The sequence below is a fragment of the Protopterus annectens genome, chromosome 10.part0, assembly GCF_019279795.1.
Source record: "Protopterus annectens isolate FY-2018-M chromosome 10.part0, PAN1.0, whole genome shotgun sequence".
Classification (NCBI taxonomy): domain Eukaryota; kingdom Metazoa; phylum Chordata; order Ceratodontiformes; family Protopteridae; genus Protopterus; species Protopterus annectens.
Window position 1 is genome coordinate 258,746,066 of NC_056744.1, and position 19,257 is coordinate 258,765,322.

A 19,257-nucleotide genomic window follows, 5' to 3' on the forward strand; every position below is an offset into this window, starting at 1 on the left:
CACTCTTCCTACCTGGACCTCCTTGACTTCATCAAGGTACCACCTAACACCTTGATCCTTAGTGACTTCAACTACCCCATCATAGACTGGGTGAACTATTCCTGCACTAATGCACTCACCCAATGATTCCTTGACATCATCAATTCTAACACACTAGTCCAGCTTGTATCATCCACCACAAGGGGAGAAAAAATTCTAGATGAGTTCTCACCAACATGAGTGACTGCTGCATCACTCCCATAGTATACTCTTTCCTGGTGAGATCAGATCATCGGTCTGTCTCATTCGAAGTTTCTATCCCACCCACCCCCAGCTGTAACCAGGCTAAAAGACTTCTCAAAAGCTGACTAAAACTTCCTAAGGGAGGATATCAGTAGCTTCACTCCACCATCTCCTTCAGAGGATGCAGACAACTATACTGAACAGTACACCAATGCAGTATATAAGCACCTGTACAACTGCATGGACTCTGCCATACCAAATAGAACTAAAACCTGCTCCTCAAGGAAACACAAACCTGTCTGGTGGACATCCTCTATCAACAGGCTTTTCAATAAATGGAAAAAACTGTTGTCCAATGGAAAAAAGTGAATAAATTCCAAATTGGAAAAACTCCCTCCTCAGCTTCAACAAGCAAATTACATCACTAGTGAAAACCTCCAAAGCCAATTATAAATTATGAATTGAAACTAGCCTCTGAAACAAAGGGAAACTACAAATTCTTCTTCAGTTACATCAGGAACCTCCATGGCAAAGCCCAGGTTTGTTCTGAATTAGTACTTAACGGTACCACTTACACTGATCCTATTGACTTAGTCAACCTACTAGCTGATTGGTTCAGTGCAAACTTCACCCTCTATCCCTCTCCAAAGGCCCATTCGACATCCCTGATACTTGTCCCACACCTCACATCTCCATGAATCAAGTGTTAAAGGCCCTAACAAAGGCAAAGAATACAGCTTCCATGGGACCTGATAGTATCCCAGACTGTATTCTGCATCATCTCCAGCAAAAACTAGCTTCGCTATTGAGCACCTTATTCAACCACAACCTAATTACAGGCTTCATTCCGGCAAAGTGGAGAACTGCCATTGTCATCCTGGGAAACTATCACCCCATTAGGTTCACAAGTCTAATCTGTAAAGCCATGGAGCATATTATTATGGATCTCACAAACAAGGACATAAGCAATCTCCAAGCACTTGGCCCCACCCAATTCTGATTCATCAAATGCATATCTTGCCTGTTGAACCTGGTTTACTTCTTTGAGACTGTCACCAAAGCCCTGGATGTGGAAAAATTAGTGCATACAGCTTACCTTGACTTGGCCAAGGTGTTTGACACAATCTCCCACTCTGGCATCATCAAAAAGATAACACAAGTTGGTGTAAATCCCTGTCTCATCAGCTGGGTGACCAACTTGCTCACTGGTAGGAACCACAAGGTCAAAATAGGTGCCATCACCTCCAACAGCAGACCTGTCACTAGTGGTGTTCCCCAGAGATCTGTCCTAGGACCCCTACTGTTTGACATCTACTTCTCAGTAGTCCAGGCATAGACAAAGGGCCTGCGGCTGACCAGGTTTGTGAATGAATGTAAGTTGGGTGCTGTTACTGACTCCACAAGTGATGTTAACATACTGCAAGAGGGTCTCACAGCAACAAATGACTGGTGCCAAAGTCATGGACTTAGGTTAAATGCAAAAAGAAAGTATTATTATACCATTCAGCAAAAGCATGGCCCCTACTGATTACCACAGCAATGGCAACCCCCTAAGCACACAACCTGTAGTGAGACTCCTGGGTACTCAGGTTGACAACAATCTCACATTCGACCATCATGTAGTGGCAGTGGTCAGAAAATCCTTTTACTTAGTTCATCTCATAAGTAAAGGCTTATATCCAGAAAAAGGAGGTTATTACCTCTCTGTACTCCTCCCTCATTAGACAAATAATTGAGTATAATGCTCCATTTGGTTTGTACCTCTCGAGACACCTGCAACAACTTGAAAGGCCACAGAAATACCTCACTATGAGAATCCATGGCCTCCAACACCTGTCCTATGTGGACAGTCTCAAATCACTATCGCTCTACTCGGTATCATACAGATTGCTCAGAGATGATCTGTGTCTTGCCTACAAGGCAATATTGGACCCTGCCCTATTACAGATGCTCCATATCCGTAAATCTAGCTCCTCATGCATTACCCACTTGAAAGGCCTAAATCTATTATGCAACATCAGCAAAACCTGCTGGAGAGACAGGTTTGTCTCCCAGATGCTGCACTGTCTCTGGAATAGACTTCCCATACATGTCAAACAAAATATCTTGCTGACCTTCTTCAAGTTCAATCTTGATGAGTGGATGGGAAACCACAAATTTGTCCCAGGGGTTCCACCTTTGTCCCTCATTAACAAAGGTGACAGGTGCTGACTGGTTTCTTTTTGGTTGATAAACTTTTGGCTAGGTTTGCAAGGACCTCAGAGTCATTAGCCTAGTAACCTCATATGATCCTATGATCCTATGTCTGTAGCTACTGTCGACCAAGGTAGTTCAGAAATCTGGTTTAGCTGAAGTGGTTCTTTCTGTTGATACAGCTTAGCACTATTACATACAGAACAAGATAAAAGTACTGTCTCAATATCCTGTGACAAAGAAGGCCAAAATACTAATTGTCTCACCCTTCTTTCAGTACAATCAGTTACTGGGTGGCCACAATGCTAGATAGTAATATACACTTTTGCCACAAGGACTTTGGAACAATCACTTTTGGAACTTTCATGATCATACCATTGTCAAACAAAATCTCATCTCTGTAAGGAAAATAAGGTTGCACTTCCCTGGTAAGCATGATTGCTTTGATGGCCATCCTTGACTGATAAAGCCATTGAGCTTCTGAAGAACTGGATCTAAGGCTGTATGACTTTTAAGCTCATCAACATGTGTGGATGAAATATTTCTCGCTTCCATGACTTCCAAATCAAGTTTCTAATTTTCATGCTGTTCAGTGGCATTTCTGAGCAATATGGATAAAGTATCAGCAAGATAAAGAAGTTTGCCTTTTGTATCAACAAGACTGAAGTTATACTTTTGCAACTTGAGTATCATGCATTGCAATCTGACAGGAGCTGTATGCATAGGCTTTCACAAAATAGTAACAAGCAATTGAAGATCTGTTTCAATCTGGATAGGTTTGCCATAAATATAATCACGGAACTTCGAACATGCAAACACAATTGCCAAGAGCTCTTTCTCTATTGGCGCATACTGCATTTCAGTTTGGGTTAGAGTTCTGGATGCATAATCTACTGGTCTACCCTCTTGAAAAAAGACTGCACCAAGACCAAACTTTGAAGTATCACAAGAAAGAGTAACTGATTTGTGAACATCATAGTATCTGTGAGTTAACATACTGGCAATTCTCTGTTTCAGGAAATCAAATGCTGTTTGCTGTTGTTCTGACCATGACTGAGATACATCTTTGCATGTCAGCTCCCTAAGTGGTGGTGAAATTTCACTTGAGTCTAGAATGAACTAGCTAGGTAGTTAATCATGCAAGAAAAACCCTGTAGGGCTTGAACATTATCTGAAGCTGGCATCTCAAGAATAGCTGTTTGCTATGAAGGACCTGGCTTTAAGCCTGAACTAGTAAATAAGTGACCAACATAAGTAACTTCTCATAGCCTGAATTTGTACTTCTGAGAATTCAGCTTAAGATTCACTTCACATGCATTTTACAGACTTTTTTTGAGGTGTCTGTCATGCTCAGCTTCACCATTACTTCCTGCTAGAATATCACCTACTATAATAGCACACGGATACCCAGACAAAATTTGTTCTACAGCACACTGGAAGACTTTACTGGTGGAATTTATCTCAAATGGCATTCTCAAAAATCTGTACCTGCCAAAAGGAGTACTGAAAGTAGTTAGCAACAAGGATTTTCAGTCAAGCAAAATTTGCCAAAATGAACTCTTTGCATCTAAGACAGAAAAAACAGTGACATTTGACTTGAGAGCTGCAACTTCTTTGACTGTATGCATTGGATGATGGGGTATTTTCAGTGCTTTGTTCAAATCTCTTGGATCAATACATATTCTAATATCATCTGAGCTTTTCTTATTAGCAACGACCATGGAGGATACCTATTCAGTTGGTTCATCAACTGGGCAAATCACAACTTGTTACACCATTTTATCTAGCTTAGATTTGAGTCTGTTCTGCATAGGTCCAGAAAATTTCCAGGTTGGCTTAACAACTGGACTGACTTCAGGGTCTAACTTCATGGAGTACGCAACTGGGAGTTTACCTAGTTTGATTTCGAAAAGATCAGCATAGGTAGAAAAAACAGACTGGGTGAAATTAGAACAGTGGTCTTTTAAGTTAACATGGTGAATTTCCTTATTAAATGAAAGCAGTCCCATTTTCAAACTGTCTCTGAGGCCTAATAATGACTGTACATGCCTTTTGACTACGTAAAATATCTAGTCATAGCTGCTCTCAGCAGAGAAACATGAAAGCACTGTTGAACCTTCAGTATGAAGTTTTTCACCACCATAAGCAACAAGCTTTGCACACTTTGCCAAATCAAGCTTCTCACCAACACATACTCTACCAAATGTTTCTGCTGACATAACATTGCACTTTGAACCTGTGTCATCTTTGAGCTCTATGTGTTTTTCATTTATCCAAACAGTGCAAAATTCTTCATTCTTTGCCCATAAATCTACTGCATTGACTGTTTCATTAAACACAGACATTCCATCAACATAAAAAGTAAGGTCACAACTTTCTAATTGATCAGCTTATCTCTTTGTATGCCCTCTTTTAATAAAAGAATATCCCTTATTTGATTTACAGAACCTTTTGTAATGGTTCCACTTATTGCATTTGTGGCACTGCTGACCAAAAGCTAAGCACTTTTCTCTTTTGGGTTCATGATTTGCACAATTACAACAGCTGATGTTGAAACTAGGTAGAGGCACATTCTTTGAGTTTGCTGACTCACTATTGTGTTTCACTGACACTGTGCGCACTCTGAAATTTGCTAGAAAAGTACGGGGTTTCCCAGTGACTGTTGCAGGTCTTACAGTTGCTGCCATGTGCTTAGGCCTCTTTCTTTTAACCATGGGCTGCATAATATCAAAATAAACTTTAGAAGATACTGGAAGCATGCAGTTCTCATTTGTAAGCATAGTTGTGTGCTTTACTGTAAGCTCATATATCTGACAAATCTCAATGGCCTTATTCAGAGTTAAATCACTGTCAGGAAGCAAAATCGTTCTCACAACATCATCTTTAATATCACACATGTCAGTCTTTTATCAACCTGTCCCTTAAATCACCAAATCTGCATGTTCTAGCTTTGTTTTTCAAGTCAGTTATATATGCTGAAAAGATTCCCCAGGCTTTTGATTTCTTGCATAAAATAAGTGCCTTTCCATTGTAATATTCATTTGGTGGTTACACATTTCTCTAAATTTATGTTTGTGTTTAAACACTTAGGGTCTTCCCATGACTCAGCTGGTACCACTATATGGCAGTACCCTCCTCCCCACCCCCGCAAATACAGCAGGTGCATACACAAATGAGTGCACTCTTTCTATGGCTTCTGAACCAGCTACATTAAGCAGAATGAATGTCTTTGTATATGCTTCTTTGTCAGAAAATGCAACTTGTATGAATATATCGTACTCTTGCTCAAATACTCTGCATTTCGCTGCAATATTATTATCAAATACAAGTGGAGCTGCTTTTCGAAATCCATCAGCCATGCCAACAATGTATGCCCAAACACACTGAAAATATGGCTCTTGTAATTATATGTGAACATACACACACAGACAGTACTTGTAATAACATTCAAATGTACAATACACTGTTTGAAATACTGTACTTTGTGAAATATGCTTTGAAATAACTGTATTTCATGAAATAACTGCACTATAATATTGCACAAACATGTGAACACTCTGTATGCCTTGGATATCTTGAATAGATTTAAGTAATGTGAAATAGTATGTGCTGTGTGCTACTTCAAAAGATTTGGTCATTTTCCTTATTTTATACATTTTTATGCAATTTAGACATTGTTTCAAACATTTTCTGTAGTTATTCAAATATTTTCTCAATATGTCGCAGTTTTGGACATTTTGTTTACTTAGAAACTCATTTAGTGCATTCTGAGTGCTTTGTTTTTTTATTTTGTAAATAAGAAATAATTCAAGTAAGCTTTGATACCTGAAATATGTTTCTGACCTGTTTTTGTAAATTATACATGCAGTAGGGATGATCCATTCCTCTATATTCCTCCACCTTTAACTGAGTGCTTTCTCTGTCCTGAATCTGGATTTCTGGATCCCATTCTAACACCATCTCACTCATTTTGTTTTACCATTGAAGATGAACAGGCAGGGTAGTTCATTTATATGCTTTATTACACAGAAATACATCAGAATGGATAACAACAATACACAATAAAAACAAACTGATTAAATGACAGACTACACAGACATACATGCTTACATCTCAACAGCTTACTACAACACATTGAGTCTTTGCTCTAAATTCAACACCCAGAAAGCAGCCCAGACCCAAATTGACTAAAATAAAGTCATATCAGCTGAAGTAGATGTTTGTGACAAAAATATGCAAAAAGTGAAAGTTGTTGACTATTAACGATGACAGGATCTTTGTTGAAAATCATTCTTTACTTTATACCAGGCAAAATAGGGTAATGTCTATTCTCATCATCAAGAGTTGTCATGAGGTTGGGGTAATATCTGAACAGTGATACCCAGCATTTTTCAGAATATGTCTTCCAGGTGAGTCAAAAATATATATGAAAGCAGATCTAACTTTAGAGGAGATGAAAATAGCTCTGCAAGTGGAACTCCAGTCATCAGTGTAAAAGAGACTGTGCTTTTTAATCTTCTAGAAGGGGTTGCAAGAGAAATGGTGCAACTGAAGCTCTTTTCTTTGTTTCAAATCAAAATGCTTAAGTATTGCGGTGGTGGTGCTGTGTTAGCATTGTCGCCTCACAGTAAGACGTCGCCCTGTTCGATTCTCAGCTAAAGCGTCTTCTGTGTGGAGACATGTGTGAATGGGCATACCGTCATTGAAAGTTGTGCATCAGGGCTGGCAACTCGGCACGTAAAAATCTACTGACAATCATTAGCGGACTGGAGTTCCACTGTGGCGACCCCTAACTGGAAAAAGCCGAAAGACACAACAACAACAAATCAAAATGCTTAAGTTGCAGAAAGAAGTGTAGGGTCTGACCAGAAGAATTATGGGAAGCTACGACTTGAAGCAATTACTAGTATTGCAGGAAGGTGAATTAACTGACTTGAATGCTAGTAGAGGACCTCTAGCTGGTGGGTTTTGGACTGTGATAATGTATGAAGTTGATTGCATAACTATATAAGTTAACCAGGTCTATATTGAATCACTGAACACTTAGAAAAGTGAATGCTGATTCATCAACCCCATGTAAGTGAAAGCTTACAATCTCAAACACTCAGAACAGCGATTTTTATTCCCAGGGGAAAAAAAATTGCTGTTCCGAGAAACACACACACAACACAAGCATACCATAAACTATTTCTAATGTGGGGGACTTTGCCTCTCACCCCCCTACTTAAATTTACTAACTCTGAGACCGCACTATAGTAACGAAGAAGGCAAAATACCGAAGGTGGCCAAGTGATTTCTTCCTCAGGGAAAGAACTTGCTTATATGCCACTTCGGTATTTTGCCATTTCACGCTATAAAGTTCGATCTTCGATCAGCTAATAGGGAACCAAGTTAACCATAACAATTTATTTTTTTATTTTCATACTTTTAGAAGAATAAGTTAAAGGGTGTGAATGAAGTTAAGTGTACTTTGTTTTTTCTTAATTTATTCAAGTTAAGCAGGTTAAATGGAATAAAAACTGAATACAAGGCAGTTTTAGAGCACATATGTTTCTTATGAAGAGGTGTTTTAGCTGAGAGAAAACAGAGCAGCACACAAAGGCTTTTCTAATTGTAATTGTCAGGACTTGAACTGATGCACTTGAGATACAGGAGGCAAAAATTAGGAGATTATTGATACTACCCTCCATGACTTCTTTAGTGGCACTGTTGTAGTGCAAATATCTCTTAGAAAGGCAAGGAAAATTATTTTTTTGCACACTTTATTAAATTATCACTTAAGACATAGGCATACACAAATCGATAGAAAAGAACAAACCATATTACATTTTTTTCATTTATATGCATTAAACATTACATATATGTTTTTCATTACAAGAACTCTCATTTAGTTGAACATTGCATAAACTGCTCAATTCCTACCCTCCCTTATACCTCTCATCTCCTCCTGGAAATTATTTTTCACACATTGTCACATAAATTAAATTAATTTCTATGTAATTTGTTCCTTCCCTTTTCTAAGCATCTTGTTTTCAGTTATTTGTCCTGTTTTACAATGTTCAGAACTTCAAATTCCATTGGCTTAGATTTTGATTTCTATTTTCTAGTAATTGCTTTGCTGGCAGCAATTAGAATTAAACTAGCCAATTCAGATCCTGTATCCCAACATAAAAGAATAATTTCCTTAATTACAATCAGTTGCTCCCCTAATATTTCTGACAGAGTATACACCAGTTTTTTTTTAATCTGCCTCCTCCTTATGTCCCACTTCCTCTTTTTTTCCTATTACACCTCCAGCATTTGCAAACTACCTGAGGAAAAAATAATTTAAGTCTGCATCTGGTATAAAATTACCTATGCAAACACTTTCAAGCAAAAATCCTAAACCTTCTAGAGTTTCTTGCATACTTGGAAGCCATATATATATATAGTCCTGTAAATTGACTGGCCAGTCTGTCTTCCCAATCTTTTCCTCCTCTGATTGAGTCTTATAATTATCATGCAATGTTTACATAGCTCATTAATTATTTCTTTTCCAAGGCATCTTCTGTTCAAGATCTACTAGAGCAGGTCTTTCACATAAGACTTCCCTATCCCTTTCTCTTTGTCTATACTCCAGTATTAATCCCTGGTTTGAAATGCAGTCTTTAACCTTCTTCTTGGCCTCATTCCACTCAATTCCCTTTCCCTCATTAGTCTTTAGCTTATAATATTTTGCTTTATTTGCCAATACATTCCAGAGCCATCTTGCCTTTTTTCTTTAACCGTACTTTCAGAATGTCCTAATTGGAAAACTTTTCTTTCTCCATTCCCACAGTGGCTTAGTTCTTACAATACTTTCTGCAACAATAAACATGTTTTGGAAAGACTAGAAGGTTAACAAAAGAAAATAAAGGACAAGAATATGTGCTACAACTAAGTATCTTTGTTCTTTAACTACAACTATGGAATGTAATAAGTATAGTATTACAATATGATTTTTTTTCAAGGCTGATCAGCGAAATTTAAACAAATGGTTGACTGCATATATGTGGATTGTTTTCTACCCTTGGCAAGAAAATATTAATTAAAGTTATAGTAATAAATTGGGGTGCAGTCTTGGGCAGTATGCATACAGTTCAACATTGGCCTTTCTAGTTTTAGGATATATAATACCAATATAAAAAAGTCACCAATTTTAATCTGAAGCTTCAAGGGGTAACATTCTATTTTACAGGTGTATGTGTGTGTGTGTGTGTGTGTGTGTGTGTCTGTCTGTGTGTGTGTCTATTTTTATTTTATAGGATTTAGAAGACTTTAAAGCCATTTGTGTATTGTAATTATTTACACCTTGCAGGTATCAACCCTTGGGAGATAACCCCCCTTTCTCTGGAAGAGCTAGGTCTGGAAAGATTGGGATAAATGTATGGCTGTCCATCCAATCTTCTAGGTCCAGTCTGAATGATGATAATGTATCTCACTGCTCAGTCAGCATATTGAAGTCTGTTACAGAGGTGATGGAAGCATTGCATGAGGAATTCTCTCTGTCTCTCTCCACAGCATGTTATCAACTGAAGTAGATTTATATCTCTACTAGAATAGAAAGCAAGGCAGGGAACTCCATTCAAATGTTTATATGATGCTGAATAAAGCTGTTGTGCTTCTAGTCTCTCTTATTATCTCAGGGTCATTAAATCCATGTACTTCATAGTTAGGACCATCTGGGGTCTTTCTAGTTGTTTGAAACACCAGTAATTTATGATTTAAGAATGTGGCACCTTGAAACTGAGTATGTCTATAACATGGGTTTTCTCAGCCAGTAAAAATAATCACAACTACAGCATTATATATGCATTTCATGACTTGCTCCATATCATACTTCAGAAATTATTTGTACAGTCATTTGAAATGTTTGGAAATATGTGACATGAATACAAACAGAAGTGTGAAACTGCAGGTGTGTAAAAGTCTTATTAATAAAGTATTACAATGCATGCACAAGATGCTAGCAGGAAGAATATATTTATGATATTTAGTCATATACTCATATCAACAGCAACAAGATAAAAAAATTGGTGATCCAAAAACAAATAAAAAAAAAAAAACAATAATTTTGATGGGGTCAATCCCCAGTACACTCCCCCACATCCTTGGTAATTATACATATCAACTCCAAGATCACTCTACAATGGGAAAGCGCAAACTCAGTCACCCCCACTGTTGACGATCTTGCATGAAAACAAAGCCATCAGTGTTCATTCAGCTGATTTCTGATCAGTTTGGCCAGTTTTTTTGGATGCAATGATCACATAATTTGACCATGGATAGCTAGCTAGCCAAATAGATAGATAGATAGATAGATAGATAGATAGATAGATAGGTGGATAGATAAAGAAATAGACAGACAGATAGAGAAAGAGATAATACATATATGTATATATATATATATATATATATATATATATATATATATATATATATATATTTATTTATTTATATATGGGTCTACTGCTTTAGACCAAAAAAAAAACACTAATTCAAAAATGGATTTGTGAGGCACACTTCTACGAAGCCACATCTAAGTGAAAATACATTACAACAAAAACACTGTTATCCGACAAGAGAACTGTGAGGTTCACATATGCGAAATCGCACTTATACGCACAGACATCTGTTAGAATAACATTTTGTCAAAAACACCAACCCGTAGTGCCTTAAATTTAATGGAGCTAAATTAAATGTAGCAACTATATTTGCTAACTGTGACATCTTGCCACTGTTGCATAGACAAAGTGAAACGTGCTGTACAATATTACAAGTGGAAACCATACATGCTAATCTACATGTGTAGTAAATGGGATATGGCTGACATGAATTCTAATGGTGAATAATCCATCCTGTGATCAAAGATAGTTTGAAATTGTGAATGACATTTCTGTAAACCACGTTTTTTTGGTGAAGGAGGACAAGCTGCAGCCATACGTACATGGAGTTCATCCACCCTATTTTGCTCCCTGGCAATTGTTGACAAGACAACATCTATATTCGACATGTGCTTACCAATTAAACACTTGAAATGCTGATGCCAAGCCTCAACACTATTTTGAGTTCTTGGCAGGCACAGTTCATTCAAGATAGAGATGTTCAAAAATGGAACCAGGAAAAGTGGAGAAAACCTAAACTGAGCTCCGTGTTGAGTAGTAAATTTCCGTGGCTTACCCAAAATGTACCACTCCATAAAGTAATGCAAAAGCTGTTCACCTTCAGATGGAAAGTGGGTTTTAACCTTTGTGAATGTTGGAATAATGTCATCTTCACAGAGAAATGCTAAGGTAGCCAATCATTTCACAGCGAGCAGAAACCCAATGTTTGCATTGTACAGTGAACCCAATCCTAGACTCTGGACTTTCCTCCACAAATTATGTCCAAAGTGAAAGAAACATCCCTTGCATGTAACATTTTGGAAGTTGGCTTTGATACTCTTGAGCATGGCAATTTCGAAATCACACAGTATGAGTTTAACCTCATATGTAAGCTGTTCCATAGATATTAGATTATGCAGACCACTCCACAGGAAATTATATGACCGCAGTGATTTTTTTGTCATCATGCAATACACCAGTGGTACACTCCTACTGTATGCTCTGCATTTAACGAAAGCATGAATTCTGTACAACTGTCTGACAGCACTATTTTTAACAAAGTATGTCCCCTCCATGAGCCATATAGTTGCAGAGCATAGATCTATTAAATTTTGCTTGGTAGTTAGTAGCACTACGATATTGTCTGTTGTTGAGTCGCTTAATGTTTTCTCCATGAAAACTCCACCTTTTAACGGGAAGTTACTTACATTAACATCTAATAAAGTAGTAGTCCTAACTGATTTTGTGCCCTTACATTTCAAGCGTACTCGTCTGACCTAAGCCAACATTACTTTTCTGCTTGGCATAGCTGCAGCAAAATCTAGTGAAGTAGATGCAAATGCATCATTTACAATTATGCATGCAGAATCCCTAGACAAACTGGCACATTGTTTTAACTTAATGCAGAAAGTATAATGTTCCATTTCACATGGGTCCCCTGAATGACTGTGCTGAACGGTCATCAACAATTCTTCCCCTGTTGTTACGGTACATGTGATTGCTCTATGCCTGCAGTGGCCAGCAATTTTCCTGTTACAGCACCAGCATCTACTTGTTTTGCTACTTTTTTCCAAAAAGTAGATATATCCTTCAATAGTGAGCAGCTCTTTATTCCTGTTGGATGGCACAATGTAGTATACTTTTCCAAGTGATCCTGGTTGGTAATGTTCCATATCCGCCATAACGTTGTTGTAGTACTATGTATAAAGTAGTTACGGCAGCTCTGACACTTAAGCTGCGATAATTATTTACTCATAATATCAAACAGCTGTGTTTTGGACTAATGTGTTTTAACATGGGTGCAGCTTCGTAGCAGTGTGCCTCACAAATCCATTTGGTCTAAAGCAGTAGACCCACATATATATATATATATATATATATATATATATATATACATATATCAAAATTATATGCACCATAAATGATTGTTAAAATGGCTGCATTATCAATTTTAACATGGAATATAAATGGTGTTACAGACACAGAAAGAAATAGAGAGATCAGTGCAGTATATTAAGAACTGTAGAATAGAAATGAACATGTGAACTTTACTTTACCATGCATCTATATTCCCTTTTAAAATGTAGTTGTGACCTTCGAAGAATTTTAGGACATATAATAAGTTTTCAGCAAGTTATATTATTTATAGGTGGTGCTTGGAATGTACTGTGTAGCGATAAGAATGTGTTATTGGGAGCTAGAAGGGAACTGTCAAAGGAAAAATATACTTTAAAAATGATCAAAACATGGTAGGTTCAGGTTAAGGCACTTTAATTTTGCAGCAAGGAGACAAAAACGTGCTAATACAGAGTTTGTCTAACCAGAAACAGGAAATACTTTCATTTTTATACATTCTATAACTAGTCATGGCCTACCAAGCTGACGTAACAGATTACCACCTTCTTCATCATCATCTGTTGACCATCATTCCCATGAATTTCTGCTGATTTATCAATTTTTATGTGAAACTTCCTGAGGAAAACAACATGGCCTTGATTATTACCAGTTAGATACATGTCATGTTACCATTCAAGGTACTATAGCTAATTCAAGCATAATGCTAGCAGTTCATTTCTCTAATAATCCTTTGTCTATTTTATCTCTAAGTTACTGCAGCTGCACATGTTCCCATGGTTCGAACAGAGCTGATTGTCTAAAATCATTACATTTACAGAATATAGTATTGTTCATTCATTCGTTCCTGACCTAGCAGATAAGCACCTGCTTCTCAAGTACATTTCCAAAAGGCATAAACATGAATATTGTTGTGCTAACAGTTACTAGGTCAGAGGGCAACTTGCAAGTTTTAGAAAGCATACTGCAGTTTTCAAAAAGCATCTTTTTCAGTCTCATATGAAACTCAATTTGTATAAATTATAGTGCATGAAAAATAGAATGAAAAGCGTATTAAAATACTTGATTATTAATTGGCTTTAAGCATACACACATTAATACATATTTTTCTAACAGGAACCTATAAGCAAATAAGTTGAACTTAAAAAAACATTTGGCATTAAGATATTTCATATTAAGGATGTTACTTTTGTAATAGCAGTTCAGATGGAGTTTATATGTTATTCTTCAAGACATGATAACTGAGTTATGATGGATAGAAACTATGTATCACAAGGGTGTGTATATTTTCTTGAAAGTATAGAGATCCATTTAATAATGATATCTAACCATGCACCTATACAAGTTAAAATCAAGTTACCAGGAACTAAAATAAAAGAAAGGTATTGGCATTTCCCTACATATTTATTAAAAGGGGGAGATGTAAGGAATTGGTAAAATGTAAAATGTGGTAGATATTAGTATAGCTAGAAATGGTTACATATAGGCTAGCTAACATGTGAAATAAAAGAATGATGAATTTTAAAAAAAATATAGACATAATAAAGGAAAGAGATGCAAAGGGGAAATATAATTTTTAGAAATATAGAAAAGTCAAAATGTTTCAGAGGAAGGAGAGGCTTAAATATTAAGAGGAGGAATAACTTCAGATTGCTAAGAGGAAAATAAGTGAATATCTGGACAATATGCACGAGTTTAAGAAAATGCAAGGACTTAGGCAAGATAAAGTCTAAAGAGCTCTGTCAAACTGTATGGATTCCAAGATGAGAAGGTTAACTAGGAATCTTTAAGAAATAATGGAGATATTTCTGAAATATTATGAAAACATATATAGAGGAGAAGAGTGGGGAAATCATAAGGATACACAACTTGAATACATTTTGTATTCTGTAGATGTTAGCCTGACAAAGAGGAAGCTAACAATTAGCAGTCAGGATAGTTAAGTAGAATTAAAAGTTGTGATATGTAACTAAGCAACACGAAAATCCACTGGAATGGATAGAATTCCTCTAGAAATATGGAACTTAGGAGAAAGGAGGCTTTTGAACATTTAGAAGGAAATATTTTAAAATAGTTAAAAAGGGATGAAGCACTTTCATTGTAGAATAAGGCAATGCTGGTAGCATTATTGCTGGAATACAAGGACCCCCACAAACAGTGCATCCTAAAGAGCAGTATTAATTCTAACTCATAATTATAAAGTGCCAGTGTCTGTACTAGCTAAGAGAATGGCAAAAAATATTACAAAAGCTGATACAGATCAATGTGGTTTTGTGCAGGGAAGACAAAAAATGTAATATAGCCACTGAGTTTAGTTACCAGAAGAATTGAATGATTTTGTTATTCAGTATTTCCTTACTGTCACCCAGAGTGAACATTTTTGACATCCCCACACTTTCTTCTTGCCTCACAGATTGTGCATGGTTTGAACTGTGCCATCTTCCACATCTGTGTTAAAATGTGATGTACTCAGCTAAGAATAAAAGACATTTGACACTTTCTGTTTGCCATACCCATGTTGTTTAAGTGCAGTAGCCCACAGTGTTTCTGTATGTTATGACATGCTAATGTCTCATAACAAAACTAAAACAACAAACATACCCCAGGATTCATGAAGCTCCATGCATGCATATGTATGATGGTGTGCTGCATTTATATTATGCTGTTGAAAACTCAAAATATCGACAGCAAAATAATCGACACGAAAATGTCGAAACCCCCGAACATTGAACGCACACACAAAAAAAAAAAACACCCAAACACAACACAAATTGCTCTATGCAGGGGGGCAAGCTCCCCTGCACCCCCTACATCCCCCGCTACTTAAATATACCAACTCTGAGATTGTACTACATTGCAGTAAATGGAAATCTCCCCTTACAGAGATTTCAATTTACACATGCGATGACTTTCGCTTTCGACATTTTTGTGCCGACAATATCAGCTTCGATATTGTCGGCCTTTGACAGGGTGAAGTAGACCCAATGCGCTGCTATTTAATCTAAATGGATATGATCCAGGAGCGAGCAAAGGGGGCATGTGTCAGCAGTGCCTTCACGTGTAACACACCCCTTTGCACAGAAAGGGCAAGAGGAAAGCAATAAAAATTAAAAAAAAAAATTTTTTTTCATCAAATAAATCTGAAATTTAAGTGGTGCGCAGCTTGTTTGCGTGGTGTGCCTCTATGCTTAGGCTGGCTGAAATCCTGAAAATGATAAACAAGTGCTACTGTGATAAAACATGTGATCAAGCTGCTGTAGCATAGTGGTACTACCATGGTATAGCATGTAGAACATGTTTGGTTTGAATCCCCCCTCTGTCAAATTATTTAATAAACTTTTATGGCATTTGAATGATAGATGTCAATCATATGTCTCACATATAGCACAGTAGGGGTGGGAATATGTAAAATATAAATGTAAAAAATAATTTATAAATTTAATGAAAAAATAGATTTAAGAAATGCTTTGCTAGTGTAAGGATTGTTTACTTGTTTTCAGCTCTGCTTAGCTGCTATAAGCACAGCTATGCGGAATTGCAAGGAGCTAAGCATAGTTCAGCATATTAAAACTGGCCATTCAAGAAAAAGTGTTGGAAAACTGCCCTATTTAAACTGCATAGGTGAGAATACAGCCATAACCATTTGGGATTGCTCACAGCCGGACAACAATGTCTTGCACTGGTGAAGGTGTTCACTTCCGAGCGCAATGTTCGGGCATCCAGGAGTCCAGGATCATGGTTGGGCTCCTAGTTAAAAACTATGACAACAGGCTGCTGTAGGGCCAGTACCAGGTCTCTCAGTACAAAGCAGAGACCTGGGACCAGCTTGCAAGTGATCTCACCAGTGCCACTGGCATACCCCGGACTGGTGAGCAGGTACATCATCACCATATCAATCTGAAGCAGAAGAGGGTTGCACTCTTGGACCAGTGGATCCAAAAATCCCGAGTGCAGGATGTCCCACCTGTCTGTAAGTATGTAGTCTTATGTATCTCTAAGTATGGAAAAAGTTCAACTTGTGACTGTGCAGGTGTGCTTAATGTGTGATGTCTCTCCATACAGCTGCTGTAGAGAGGTCCCAGAATGTTGAGGCCATGCCCAGCGACTAGCCTGGCTGCATCAACAGTATGATGAGTACAGAATACCCCCGACTATTAGCAGTAAGAAATCAAAATTATAATAATGGTAGTACCACCTGTATATATAATTGCACTGTAAAAGTCAGGAATAAAGGCCTTTGTCAGGCTGCCAGTGTTTCAATGGAGTATTCCCACCTGCTGTGTAATACAGATATCAGTAGCAAACAAGGTATAATATATAGAAGAGGAATATTAGAATATATATGAGTGTGTCTGAGTGAACTTGCCAATAAAGTGCCATGCCAGGGCTACTGTAATAGTTAAAAATGAAAAGTATTCCCCTGTGCAGATCATGCAGAAATAGTAATTGTGGATTTCTGAGTTGTACACAGATATGTATGTCAAAACTAATAAAGGTGATCCCAAACATTGGTGTGTATCATCTCACTTGTACCTTAAAAATAGAAATGTATATATCCTGCAGAATGTATTAACTGACATGAACTGATTTAGCACTGCTTGTTTGCATACTTTAGAATGGGCATGTCAAATAACCAAAAAAAGCAACAGTACATATTGCTATCAGAATGTGTTTTACTTGTTTGTCTGCCAGCATTGTCCTGTGTTAACCTTTCAATTTCAGCTGTATGTAGCTGTGAGTGTACTGAAAAATTAATAAGGCTAACAGGTGCAGACTTAAAACCTATACTGTTTACTCAGGAATCTAAATTGTAGTATGTAGTTGTAAAACAGTCAAATGTGCAATCTAGCCAATGCACAGGTTTCACAAACAGTGACACCAATGTCTGTTGTGTATGCATAATTTGTACTGAAAATGGGAAACAAATAATGCAACATGTCATAATAAAAGTACTGTGCACAAAAATATGTACTAGATAGGAATGTCACAAACAACACACAGCACCTTCCCAGTAGCTCAGTCTGATAAGGATTAGGCCTGTAGTTCAATTTTGCACACACACCACAGTTCAAATTCCGGGACCACCACTGACATCTCAGTCTAGTTCTACAGTTGTAAACTGCAATATGAAGAGAAAAAATAATGTACCGCAACACATACATTTTCCATACAGGGCACACAGGTAAAGAAATCTGAATGGAAATACTAGTATGATGTGTATAACTATGAAAGGTGTACAATTGCTATGTCGATCAGCCCCAGTCCTACAAATCAATGCAAGCTAGACATTCACACTCTGCAGTCTGGCCCAGACAAGCCCCTCAAGTGTACTGTCACTGAAAGATTCCCCAGTTGCTATAAAACCTGCACACAGAGAATGTCACAGTAGATATATGTCAAAGGCACAACACACACTCCAGAGCCTGCATCTAATATGTGAATCTGAAATATGTGTAGAAACAGCAATGTAATGTGCTCACAGTTCATCATCTGCACAGGCCCACAGGTAAAGAAACTGGTATAGAAATAGGTATGATGTGTAGAACTAAAATAAGGGTACGATTGCTCTGATGATATCTAAAGCTGTTAGTGTGCTGTAGCAGCCCTATGGCTTAGATAGAGTGTAAGTGTGTTCAAAATGTAGAGTAGTGAATAGTAGTGTACTGACAAATATACTTGATAGCAGTTGTCAATTGAATCTGTTCCCTTCCTCCACCACTCAACTGATCCAACAATCATACTGAAACCAACATGGATATGTTCCTAAACAAATCTCTACTGTTGGGACCATTGTTGCATTTGGTTTATCATTGTTTAAACTGTGTGCATACTAATATTACCTGTTGAATAATCATCTTATTGTCTGCCTGACAAACCACTAACTGGCATGCTGTTGCACCCCTGTATGCCATTCCATATATGCATGTGTTCTGTTTGCTATGGCACTGTTATAATTGCACTGTTTTGGGTAAATGGGAATATTCATGCATGCTATTTTGAATAATGTAGTAACGTGTTGTGCATGACTAACCAATATTCTTTGTTAATTTCCACACCTTAGCTCATATGGGAAGGCAGATCCCAGCGGGTCCGCCTCTCCCACCCCACCTAGCTGAGGCACCAGGTCCCAGCATGTCCCAACCCAGACCTCTCTCATATGCTGGTCCTCCACCACCCTCAGGTGGAACCACTGCAGGGAATGGGGATCGCCTGCCCCCCTGCAGGTGGGCACTGTAAGGATGTTATCACTCAGGACAAGGTCGGTGGCATGATGTGCAGTGTCCTCCAGATGGAGCTGGATGACTGCCAGCACCAGGTGAAGGATAGGCTAGTGCAATGAGAGGGGCAGGTGGCCACTCCAGTCCCG